The 10,883-nt window shown below is 54.4% G+C and overlaps 1 protein-coding gene across 1 annotated transcript in view; it reads left to right on the plus strand.

Annotated features, from left to right (window-relative positions):
• Sipa1l2 (signal induced proliferation associated 1 like 2) overlaps positions 1-10,883 on the plus strand; it is a 140,547-nt gene continuing 129,664 nt past the window's right edge. Inside the window, exon 1 of the mRNA XM_055617545.1 lies at positions 1-57. The gene's annotated coding sequence lies outside the window, so the exon portion shown is untranslated. The remainder of the gene's footprint in view (positions 58-10,883) is intronic.

The raw sequence follows: 10,883 nt of genomic DNA on the forward strand, positions 1-10,883 counted from the left end.
CGAGGCCCCGGCTTCTGCGCGCCGGCCCTGGCGGGGCCCAGAGGACGCCGCTCGGAGGTGCGTGCGGGGGGTGCGGGGCGCGCTCGCCGGCGCGGGGCGCGGGGACCGGACCCGCCGGGCTGCGCTCAACTTGCGGGCCGCTCCCCCGGGGCGCCCGCTCCTTTGTACGCGCGGGCTCCGGCCCCGCGGTGCGGACCGCGGTCGGGGAGCGAGCCGCAGCGCCGGCGCGGTCGCCGCAGCCCGGCCGCAGGACCGGGGACCCAGCCTCGGCTCACCTCCCCGAGGGCGAGAGCCGGGGACAACTTGGCGTCACCCGCGGGGAGACGTCTGTCGTCACCGACCGGCTCCGGCTACGTTAACTCAGTCCCGGCCAACGCCAGCACGGGGGAGCGGACAGCAAGTGCGCCCTCAGCAACCGGCCCGGCGATACCTGGTTTTGGTCAGAGCAGGTCGTAGGCGCTTTGGGTTCTTCTTAGAGCTGACTCGGTGTGGATGGGGTGGCGGTAAGGAGGAAGAGTGAGCCCCGAGAGAAGAGGGCGAGATGAACAGCACCCCCAAACCGAGTCATCCCCGGAGAAACGGGCGCCTTGGTTATTCTCATTGGTTCTCCCAGGAACTTCAAAATAGTCCCAGAAACGTTCCTTTTGTCTGCGGTTTCACTTCTAAACTTTAACACTAGATGGCTTTCTTATGACAGGCATTTAGTCCACTGCCCACTTGAGTTTCCTGCGTCTGCAGTCTCTGCTGGGATTTATTTATTTATTTAACGTCTTACAAATTGGAATGAAAGGAAGAAAGTATCCCAAACTGCTGCTTTGTTTGGAATGTAGCGCTCCCCCACACGGCTTAAACCGGCTGGCTTTGCAAATACGGGAAAGTGGGCTTTGATCTTTACCACCTACAGGCACATATGACGGAGCAGCTCGCTTTGCCCGGCTCTGCATCGCGTTTTGAGTTATTTGGAGAATGCAGAGTTCTTGGGTAGGTTTTGGTGATTACGCTTGGCTTTCTACCTGTGCTGTTTACCCGTGGCTGGGTTTAGTTTGAGGGTTCAGGAACAGGCACAGATGGGATCTGTTGCAGGAAAGAACAGTCATCTTCAGTTTTGGGTGCATGCAGGGCTGTTCCTGCCTGAGGGTTGACCGGCAGCGTTGGAGGAAGATCCTCAGTCCAGTGCGTCTGCCTGAGTCATACCGAGGATTGTGTCATGGCCCTCTCCGTTTCCTTCTCCCCTGAGGAGATCTGGTTCTTCTTTCCCGGCACAGCTCTTTAACGATCACTACAGTTGTCTCTGGTTAAGCGATCCAGCGGCCACCGCGGAGCCCTCCGCTTGTGGGGGTCGGTGGGTTGGGAATAAACGGAGAAGCTTGGGTGTGCTGCACACCCCTCACGGAGCTCCGTTCCCAGACCCACTTACTGCGACCTCAAACAGTCGCCACTCTACTGTTACCACTCCCAGATAGTCTCACCGAGCTGCCCAGGCTGACCTCACACTGGCTTTGAACTCGGGCTCTTCCTGCCTCATGGGTGGCTTGGATGACAGGTGTGCCCTGACACACCCCAACTCACCTTCAGTACTTTTGTTCCAGAAGTACCCTGAGAGAGAGCCCAATTCTTGCCCTGGTAGGCAGGCTTATTAGCTGAAGAAATTGGAATTTGGCTTTACAGTTGTCATTTCTTGTGTTTCTTGCTTGGCTTAAAATATGACACGTTAAATCTGTATGTTCTAAATTAGAATGCATTCATAAATAGCTGAAGGGGAAAAGCCCCAACTAGGCAGACATCTGGGAAGTGGGGAAGGTCCTGATCCTCAGTACCCACCTGCCACCTATAGATGGGGCGAGGAAGCCCTGTAGACAATTGCTCCAGAGGATGAAGAGAGCAAGTGGAGCGCTAGGGGGTGGGGGTGGAGCTCCCGCTGGGCGCCGGGCCTGGGAGCTGCGCTGTCTGGCTGGAGTGCATGATTTTTAGAACAGGGTTTTGATGTTGGAAAGCGTTAGGCTTTCGGCAAGAGCATTAGTTTCTGTGCTACGTAATTTTTTATCATCTTGGTCAAAGCTGTGGAAGGTGCACCCCCACCCCCCACGCACTGGTACCGTTTGGCATGGGCTGTTTGATGCCCGGGCTCAGTCACCTTTCTGTAGCTTGGGGAATCCTGTTCACCTGAGATGAAAGGGGAGTTGGTTAGATCTGACATCTGTTTCTGAAATCTAGGAAGCGTTAGCACAGATGGCTCCACGGTGCTGTGCTCAGCCTCACAACTGGCCTGGGAACTGTGCTTCCGTTCACTTGGCTCAGCCCCTCGCCTTTGCCCAGCAGTGGTTGCTGAACCCAGCCTTAGGCAGCCTGGAACTGACTGTGTGACCTTCTCATCTCTGCCTGGGGTGGCTTCAGGTCTTCGCAAAGACACAGCGGATTTGAGGAAAACGGGGCCTGTGCTTGTTAACTTGAATGAAATATGAAGTCAGTCCTTAAAGAATACAGAAGAACCACATTCCAGATTTTCTTCCTGTATCACATGGCATTTCTCTGTTGGGTGAGAAGGAAGAAGGGTAGGAACCTTGAGGGGGAACCTCTCTGTAGTTCCCAGGTGATTTTGGACAAAGTTCCTTTTGACTCCAAAACTGTAGGTTCCTTTCTCTCTTTTTTCATTTCATTTTAAGTGTGTGTGTCTGTATGTGTGCATGGCATGGTCATGTGAAGGTCATAGGACACCTTCTAGAAGTTGATTCTCTTCTTCCGTCGTGGGCTTCTGGGACTGAGGTCAGGCTTGGCCTTTACCCGCTGAGCCATCCTGCCAGCCCTTGTTGTTTCTTCATTGTTTAAGATACGCGTATTAGAGCAAAGAAATGTCTGCCTGCCAGGGTGGTTTCGACTTCCCATGATTATGAGCTCTGCTAGATTCCGTGTATTGTAAGTCTGTGTATGGGGAGCGTCCTTATATGGATTTATAGTTCCTAGGCTTACCTTTGAAATCAGTGACTCAGGAACTGCTTTTCCTGCCAATTGCATTTAGCTACAACCCTTTCTAAGCAGAGGTAACCACGCGCTGGGAGTTCAGATGTCTCCCAACTTCATGGGTAAATTGGTGTGATGGCCTCTGAGTTCAGAGTGACAGGCGTGACAAGAGCTGGAGGAGGTCAGAGCTGGCGCTGCGGGGCTTTCCTTCCTGCCGGAGTCCCTCTGTAGTGCTGGCTGCTCCTGAGACCTGTTTCCTCTGCAGCTTTATGCAGAAAACTGAGCAAGGGGAAGGGAGACAGGCTGGGAGCGGGCGTGACTGTCATATCAGCATCTCAGTGCCAGAAAGGACTTCAAGCTTTACACTGTTCCCATCATCTGTAAAAATGTAGAAAATGAGACCAAGCACTCTGTACTCTGCTGAGCCCAGCACTGGGGAGCAGGCAGGAAAATCAGGAGTTAAAGCTACCCCCCCTACATAAAGAGTACAGGGACAGCCGGGGCTATTTGGGATGCTGTCTCACAAAATCAACACAAAAGCAGATTTTAGGATGCTAGACTTATATGCATTTGACATTGCTACCCTGAGCACATTATTTAAGTATGCCTGTGTATATTAATTAAATTAACTGTAGCCATTTTAACTATTATCCTTGTATTTAATCAAGATAACATAAAGCTAGATACAGCCCTTACCTGTGATCCCAGTGCCGGGGAGGCTGAGGCAGGAGGATTGCTACGAGTTTGAGGGCAGTCTGCACTACAGAGTTGGGACTCTGTCTCAAAAGAGAAGAGAAGAAGAAAGTAACACCAAAAGAGATGTGTATTGGGTCAGGCCCTTCATGGTGTGTGTGAGTGTGTGTGTGAGAGAGAGAAAGACAGAGACAGACAGACAGACTTAACTGGAGAGAGCGTTTAGGTACCTCACACATGCCCCTCTGCCCACACACACCTCTTCCCTTTTCATAGGACAGTGAGAACGCTGCTGAGGATTGTTTTAGAGCACAGCCCACCTTACCCACATTTCTCTGGGGCTTAGATCCCACCGTGGGGTTCCTGACCACACTGAGAACTGAACCTGTGGCCTGAGCACAACCAGGCAGGTGCACTGAGCCAGGCACCCCACCAGCCCCACTCAGCTCGCTTCCAAAGGCAGTAGTTATCTGGCAGGGCCTGTGGACATGGGGTAGGATACCACTCTTCGATGTTTTCAGCACCCAAAAGTTCTAGATTTTTATTTGCAGTGCTTGGGCTTGAACTCTGGTTTTACACGCGCTAGAGTCTGCCACTGAGTCAAACCTGCTCTTCTTTTAATGCTTTTATTTCGAGACAAAACAAGTTGCCCCGGCTGACCTTGAGCTCATTTACTAGCCTATGAGAGTCTTGAACTGACTTGGGGTCCTTCAGCCTCAGCTTTCCAAGGGGAGGGAAGACAGAGCTGCACCACCAGGCCTGACGTTTGGAAGTTTCTTGAGCTCCCTGTTCATTGTAATGTCACCTCTCTGGGGCCATCAGAACAAATGCTCTCCAGCAGAGCGCTCGGCCTTCCTAATGCTGTGCCCGTACTGCTCCTCTTCAAGGTGACGGTGTGGCGACCCCACCATAAAGTTACGCGTTGTCCCTTCATGAGTGTGCTTTTGCTGCTGTTAGACATTGTAATGGAAATATCTGATATGTGACCCCACAGGCTGAGAACCCCAGCTCCAGAGAGACATTTCATCTCTGCCGTGAGCTTGTTACAGTGAGCCCAGGCGCCAGAGCCCTTCATTCTGCCTGGCGTTGAGCACACAGAGTAGAGCGGGGCGTTCTGAGGCCCCGGGCCTGCTTGCTCTGTCTGTGTTCATGGCTGGCCCTGCTACTGTCCTGCTGTGCGCCAGGGGCTCACACAGGTGCTACTGTCCTGTCCTGTGACAGTCACTGTGCCACACTGTTCCCTTGGAGTTAGCTCTTCCTGGAGTGTATTCTGGAATTTGGTGCTGTTATCACCTTTGCCATTCCTCTCAAAGGAGTGCTGCCTGGGGCGGGGAGTGGAGATGCTTGTCCCCATGTCTGGCTGGGTTTGAGCCTGGGACCCACGTGAAGGAAGGAAAGAACCAACCCCTGAAAGTTGCTCTCCGACCTCCACACGCAGCACAGCCCGCATGCCGCCCCTCCGCTAAATAAACACGTTAAGAAAGAATGTGCACTGCACCCTTTAGACGCGTCCCTGCGCCCTGGGGATTAGGCACGTTGCCATGGCACCCAGAGTGTGATCCTTAGCCACAGGGCTCCCTGCTGGGCGTTCTGGGAATCATGTTCTCGAAGCCAGGGATTCGTGCAGGTGTGTGTGCCTGTGTGACCGGCTGAGTCTTTCCCCTTCCCACAGGTTGTTGTGAAAGATGGCGCCTGACTTGCTCTGCAGGTTCTGCTGACAGGCACTCTGGGTCAGAAGCGCCGTGTTTTAGTGTGCCCTGGTTGGGCCTGCTTCACTGTCGTTAGTGATTAGGACATGTATGCTCCATGACTGACTCACCGGTTGGCCCTGACCGGTGGCCAGCCCTGTGGTGTTGGGAGGACAACAGAAAGCTCAGGGAAGAAACGATGGTGCTGCGCATGGGTCTTGTGCTCGGATTTGCATGGTCTTGCTCAGGCATCGAGGGCAGGAGCCGCTGTTCCCCGCTCTCTTCTTGGGTAGTGCGTGTGTGGGTTACACTTACTGTGGACAAGGCAGCGTGAGAAAGGGAGGGCTTCTCGGGTTCACAGCGTGCAGGTACAGTCCGTCATGGCGGAAAGGCAGAGCAGGACGGCAGGCTGCGGTCAGGAAGGTAGAGAGGGGCGCTGGTGCCCAGCTCACACTCTGCTCCTCCTGCAGCGTGGGCCCCGGCCGTGGGATGCTCTGAAGATGCACTTGAGTTCACGCGAGTCTAGAAACCCACAGCCATGCTGAGAGGCTGGTCCCTTGGGTGACAAGATTCCAGATCCCACTGACTGTAACCATTCAGCGCAGTCTCCTCCTGCACCGTTATCCCTCAGCCGTAGGGGCTTCTTGAGCTCTGTTTGCGTTTCCCGCTTTGCATGCTTGCCACCCCTCTAAGGAATGCCCCTTTAACTGTGGTGAAGTCAGCAGCGCAGAGTAGGTGAATTAGTTTTTCACTGCCAAGGCCAAATACCAGACACAAAGCAGGGCGAGTTGATTGTGTTCACGGTTTCAGAGGTATCAACTGTCACAGCCCAGCAGCTCACGGCATGGCGGGCAGGAAGCAAAGAGTGGAGGGCCCACTGTGGAGCAGGCTCTCCTGCTTCCCTGTCATTCAGCCTGCCGAGCCCATGGGATGGCCACCCTCCTTCATGGAAGGTCTCGCTTCCCAGTCAGTGCACCGGAACTGTCCTCACACACTCACCCAGGCGTGCGCCTTGCCAGCAGGTGACTGTAAGTGCAGTGAGGTTGGCGCTGTCTATTCAGGTCTCCGCTTGTGAGACGGCCTCCTTATGCCCCTCTGTCCAGTGAATCAGTGGCTGTCCTGGAGGAGGGTCTGCAGGCCCTTTCCACTGCACAGTCAGCTCTCAGCCGTCAACAGCCGTGACTCACACCCCTGCCTCAGAGCTGGGGTCCAGGCGCCTTCACAGCCCCAGTTAAAAGGCCAGAGCAAAGCATCAGTGTTTGGATGTAGGCCCATGCATGTGGGCTCTCGGGCACACCCAGTGATCTGTTGTCTGGACTTCTGGGAGGTGTGCTGTACCCGCTGCCATGCTGGCAGCACAGTGCCAGCTTCTCTGTGCTCCCAGGCGTGTTTGAAGTTTGATTCCTGAGGAACGGTGGTTCCGGAATAGTTCCGGGCCACAGAACTCTTGAAATGTGTAATAAGGGATTTTAGGAACGACTGTTTTGGTTGTTCATCCAGGGTAAACACTACTGTTTCAAGTGTTCAATGCCTTAGGCCCCCAAGCAACGGCTGTTCTGTAGAGGGTTCAGTATAGTGCTTTCCACTGCACAGTCAGCTCTCTGAGTGTTCGTGTGTGTGCACACAATGCATGGACATGTGCGTATGCATGTGTCTCTGTGTGCGCATATGTGCTGCTGGGCATAGTGGATATGGCCTTTGATCCCAGCACTGAGGCCGGCAGAAGCTGGTGGCTTTCTGTGAGTTCAAGGCCAGCCTACGTGGCAGGTTTCAGGCCAGCTAGGGCTCCATAGGAGCCCCTGTCTCGAAACTAAAATAAAGTACACGCATATTTCTATGTGCTGTGCTAGACCTCAGCGCGCACACGTGTGCTTTATCATGCCCAGATGTCCTGAACATCATCAAATATGAGCAAAAAAAGAGTTTTAAGAAAGATGTTCTTAAAAGTGAGTGGACATGGAAGCATTTTCTCTTTCCTCCTCTCCCCTCCCCCGGAATGCCCTCCTGTAAGGAAGCGGGTTTCCTGGGTCCATGGTAACTCTTTATGGGCTCTGTGTTGTATGTGCTGTCTCTTCTGGGTCCCTGGAACTGTGTGAGATCCTTGGTTGGGCGCGGGGAAGGGGGTGCTTTCCTCCTCGGGGTGTTTCTGGCTTAGCTGGGTTGCAGAGGAAGCCTCACACGGTCATACCCACGTCCTGCACAGAACCAGTGGCTACCACCTACCTGTGCACAGGAGACAGTCAGAAGCGTGTAACGAGCGCTGTCTCACAGTGTCGCTCTGTCTCTGTATGACAGAAGGGGCCTGTGGCGTGCCCTGTCCCTGGCTTGGCTCCTTGTGTTATGGCTCAGGGTGAGATGTCCCCAGAGGCTGGTGCTGAGCACTTGGTCCCCAGATGTTGTTTGAGAACTTTTAGGAAGGGGGCCGGACAAAGTGGGCCAGTGGGGCCTGGCCTTTCGGTGTCAGCATGGGAGAAGCTGTTCCAATATGCTTGAATCCATGGTCCCACAGTACCCGAACTCAAAACATGCCCCAGAGCAGGAAGGCAGGCACTGTGCTGCCAGTGTGGGCACCTGCCTCCCGTGACCATCCACGCCCTGGCTATACATCGTGCTTTACATGCCCGAGAGCCTCATCTTCCACAGTAACAGTTTCAGTGTTTGCCCATCGGACCAGCCTGAGCTCCTGTTTCCTGATCCCGCAGAGAGGAAAGCAAGTTGCTGCATGTTCCACTGCTCTGGTATTCTCAAACTGTGAGCCACAAGCCATCTTCCCCCGGATTACTTCCTACCAGGTGTTTGCTCCTAGGGACAAGGAGAGTCTGCCAGCCCTGAGCTGCAGGGCAGTGGGTACAGGAAGACAGCTCCCAGCCAGCCGCTGTACTACCTCACTGTCCTGGCAGGGCGCATCTCTCCTGATGTGCACTTGCCCCTGTGACTCCTCCCCAGAGCATCCTTATCTGTGGGTGGGGCCTCCCTGCTGTGTCCCCTGTGCTTCAGAAGTTTTTGCCATAACAGTGGGTCCTGGCCACCATGGTTAAATGACTGCAGTTGTGAGTCTGGGCATGAAAGAACTTTCTGGGTCTTAAATTTTGTTGAAATAAGCTGTAGCTTCCACTGTGACTCATCCTAAGTGGCCTTTCCCACTTCCTCCTGCATCTTTCCCAGGTTCACAGGAAGTGGCTGCCATGGAGCTCTGGAGATGCTGCTGCAGGCGGGGGGGGGGGGGGGGGGGGGGGGGGGGGAGTCCTGCTGAGAGGTGGGCAGGGCTCTGCCATCCAGGGAGACTGCTGAGGCTGCTCCCACAGTACTGAGGCATTGGGGGAGGCCCACCTGCCACCCACTCCCCATGAGCTGGTGGGCCACCTCTCTCAGTGTAATTTTGGTCCCCCAGGGTAGGCCCAGCACTCAGAGGCTGAGGGGGAGGCTAGGTGCTCTTGGCAGCCTTGGCTTGGACTGAGACAGATGACTGGAGGGAAATGAGCTGAGTTGTAGCACTCTGTTGTCTTTTAAAATTCCTGCCAGCAGTGGGTATGTTTGAACGTTTGCAGATTGTGGGCACGCACCCTTGCTTGTGTGTTCTTAACTCAAGACTGGCAAAGTCCATCGGGATGTTATTAATGATTCAATATGACAGGCACCTCTACCCTGTTTTGCTTTTATTTGAGACGAGGTGTCATATAGCCCAGGTTGGTCTTGAACTCCTTCTGCAGCCTCCAATCCGATCCTTGGGACCCAGATGTGCTCCTCGGCACCTGGCGTGTGTGGTGCCAGGTGGGACCCCGGGCCTCCTGTGCGGAGAGCGCAGTGCTGCTGAGCCCTGCAGCTGCAGCTTAACCTACCTCGCAGTGGTCCTGCCTTCATGTCCAGCAGAGCAGTGCTCGCTGTTTTGTGTGGGATCTGAGGCTCGTTTCCCGTTCATGCTAGGAGCAGAGCTGGCTGAGGGACCAGCCATCGCATGTGAATACCAGGGGCATCCGCTGGTTACCAGATTCTCCTTCAGAGCCCGTCTAAGGCATTCTCCATGAGCCAGGGTCTGTTTTCCGTCTTAAAGGTTCTGAGTAGGCGTGAGTGAGACTGCAGGAGAATGGAGAGCGGGGCACGAGCAAGGCAGGCTTCAGACAGTTGTATGTGAGTGTTTGGTGTCTGTTCTTCCTCACCCCTCCCTTGTAAATCAGTACCTTGATAAACTGTGTGTGTGTCTACACGTGCATCTGTGCATGCAGGTGTGTGCACACACCTCTGGAGGCCCAAGGACACCCTCCAGTGCTCTGCAGGGACCATCTTACCTGGGTCTTTGGGGCTGCGTCTCCCATCGGCTTCGGACTTGTTGATTCAGCTGGGCTGGTTGTCCCGGGCCCCCCAGGGCTCTGTTGTCACCACCTTGGGATCACAAGCATATAGCACCTTGGGAGGCTTATGGTGGAGGGTTGGGGTACAGGGTCTCCGGCTCAGGTCCTCATGCTGTCTTGGCCAGCTCCTTATCGACTGAGTGACATCTTCAGCTCCTGCTCGGGAAGTCAGTGAAGCCAATGGGTTTGTTCCCCGTTACAGATACTGTATTCTGATGAGAAGTGTGCTTTTCCTGAATCTTCAGAGCTTTGAGTATGTCAAAGCTGGCTCTCTAGGGTCCAGTTGTGGTGCTCTGTCTTGTCCTGGGCACCCTAGCTGCCATGGACATAGTAAGAGGCGTGGACTGAAGGGAAGGATGGGCCTGGGGTGAGGAGAGGTGGAGGCAGCTGGCTTAGTGTCCTGAGAGCTGGGGCAGGTTGAGCGCGGCTGAGCTGCCTGTGAGAACAGCCCAGCCCAGGAGGGCGGCCCTTCAGAGGCCATTTCTCCAGCTCTGAAAACCTCTGCCAAGATTAAAAGAAGTAGAAGAGGGAAACAGTTTTTGTTTCTCATTTCTACTTTGCTGCATTTGCATAATCTTTGTTGAAGCCAGCTGAATGTGAAGCCCTAAATAAATTCCAGGCATTTAAATATTTAAAAGGATTCATCCACAGTTCTGTACTCACCCAAAGAATAAACGCTTTCAACAAAGAGAATAACACCCTCGCAGATGCAGCCGGAGAGACTGTGGCCACCTTGTCACTGCGTTAGGAAACGTTAACAGCAAAGCTTGCTTGACGGGCTCCGGGCTCCGAAACTGGCTGGGTGCCAAAGTCTTGTTTCCCCGCTGGAGAGAGTGGTGGGTGTGTTCCAGGCTGGCAGCTGGCCAGCCGGGGGCTCTGACGCAATCACTTGGTCCCCGTAACTGCTTTGCAACTAATTTTAGGGCAGTTAAATCAGGGCCATGTCTGGTGGCTGCCGTGCGTCTGGTTCATTGGCGCTTTCTAAATCCATCCTTTCAGCGTGGTGCTGCAGCTCCTGGTTCTGTGTTGAATAAGCCTGGGCGGAGGGGATGTTAAGCCAGTGAGGGCGGGCAAGGCTGGCAGGTGAGGGGAGGAGGGCTGAGGGCTCACCTTGCCAGCTCTGTGTCCTGGAAGCAGAGCTTAGGCCAGTGTGTGTGTGTGTGTGTGTGTGTGTGTGTGTGTGTGTGTGTGTGTG

Source organism: Psammomys obesus, unplaced genomic scaffold (assembly GCF_907164565.1).
Source record: "Psammomys obesus unplaced genomic scaffold, mPsaObe1.curated_primary_1811, whole genome shotgun sequence".
In the NCBI taxonomy this organism is placed as follows: domain Eukaryota; kingdom Metazoa; phylum Chordata; class Mammalia; order Rodentia; family Muridae; genus Psammomys; species Psammomys obesus.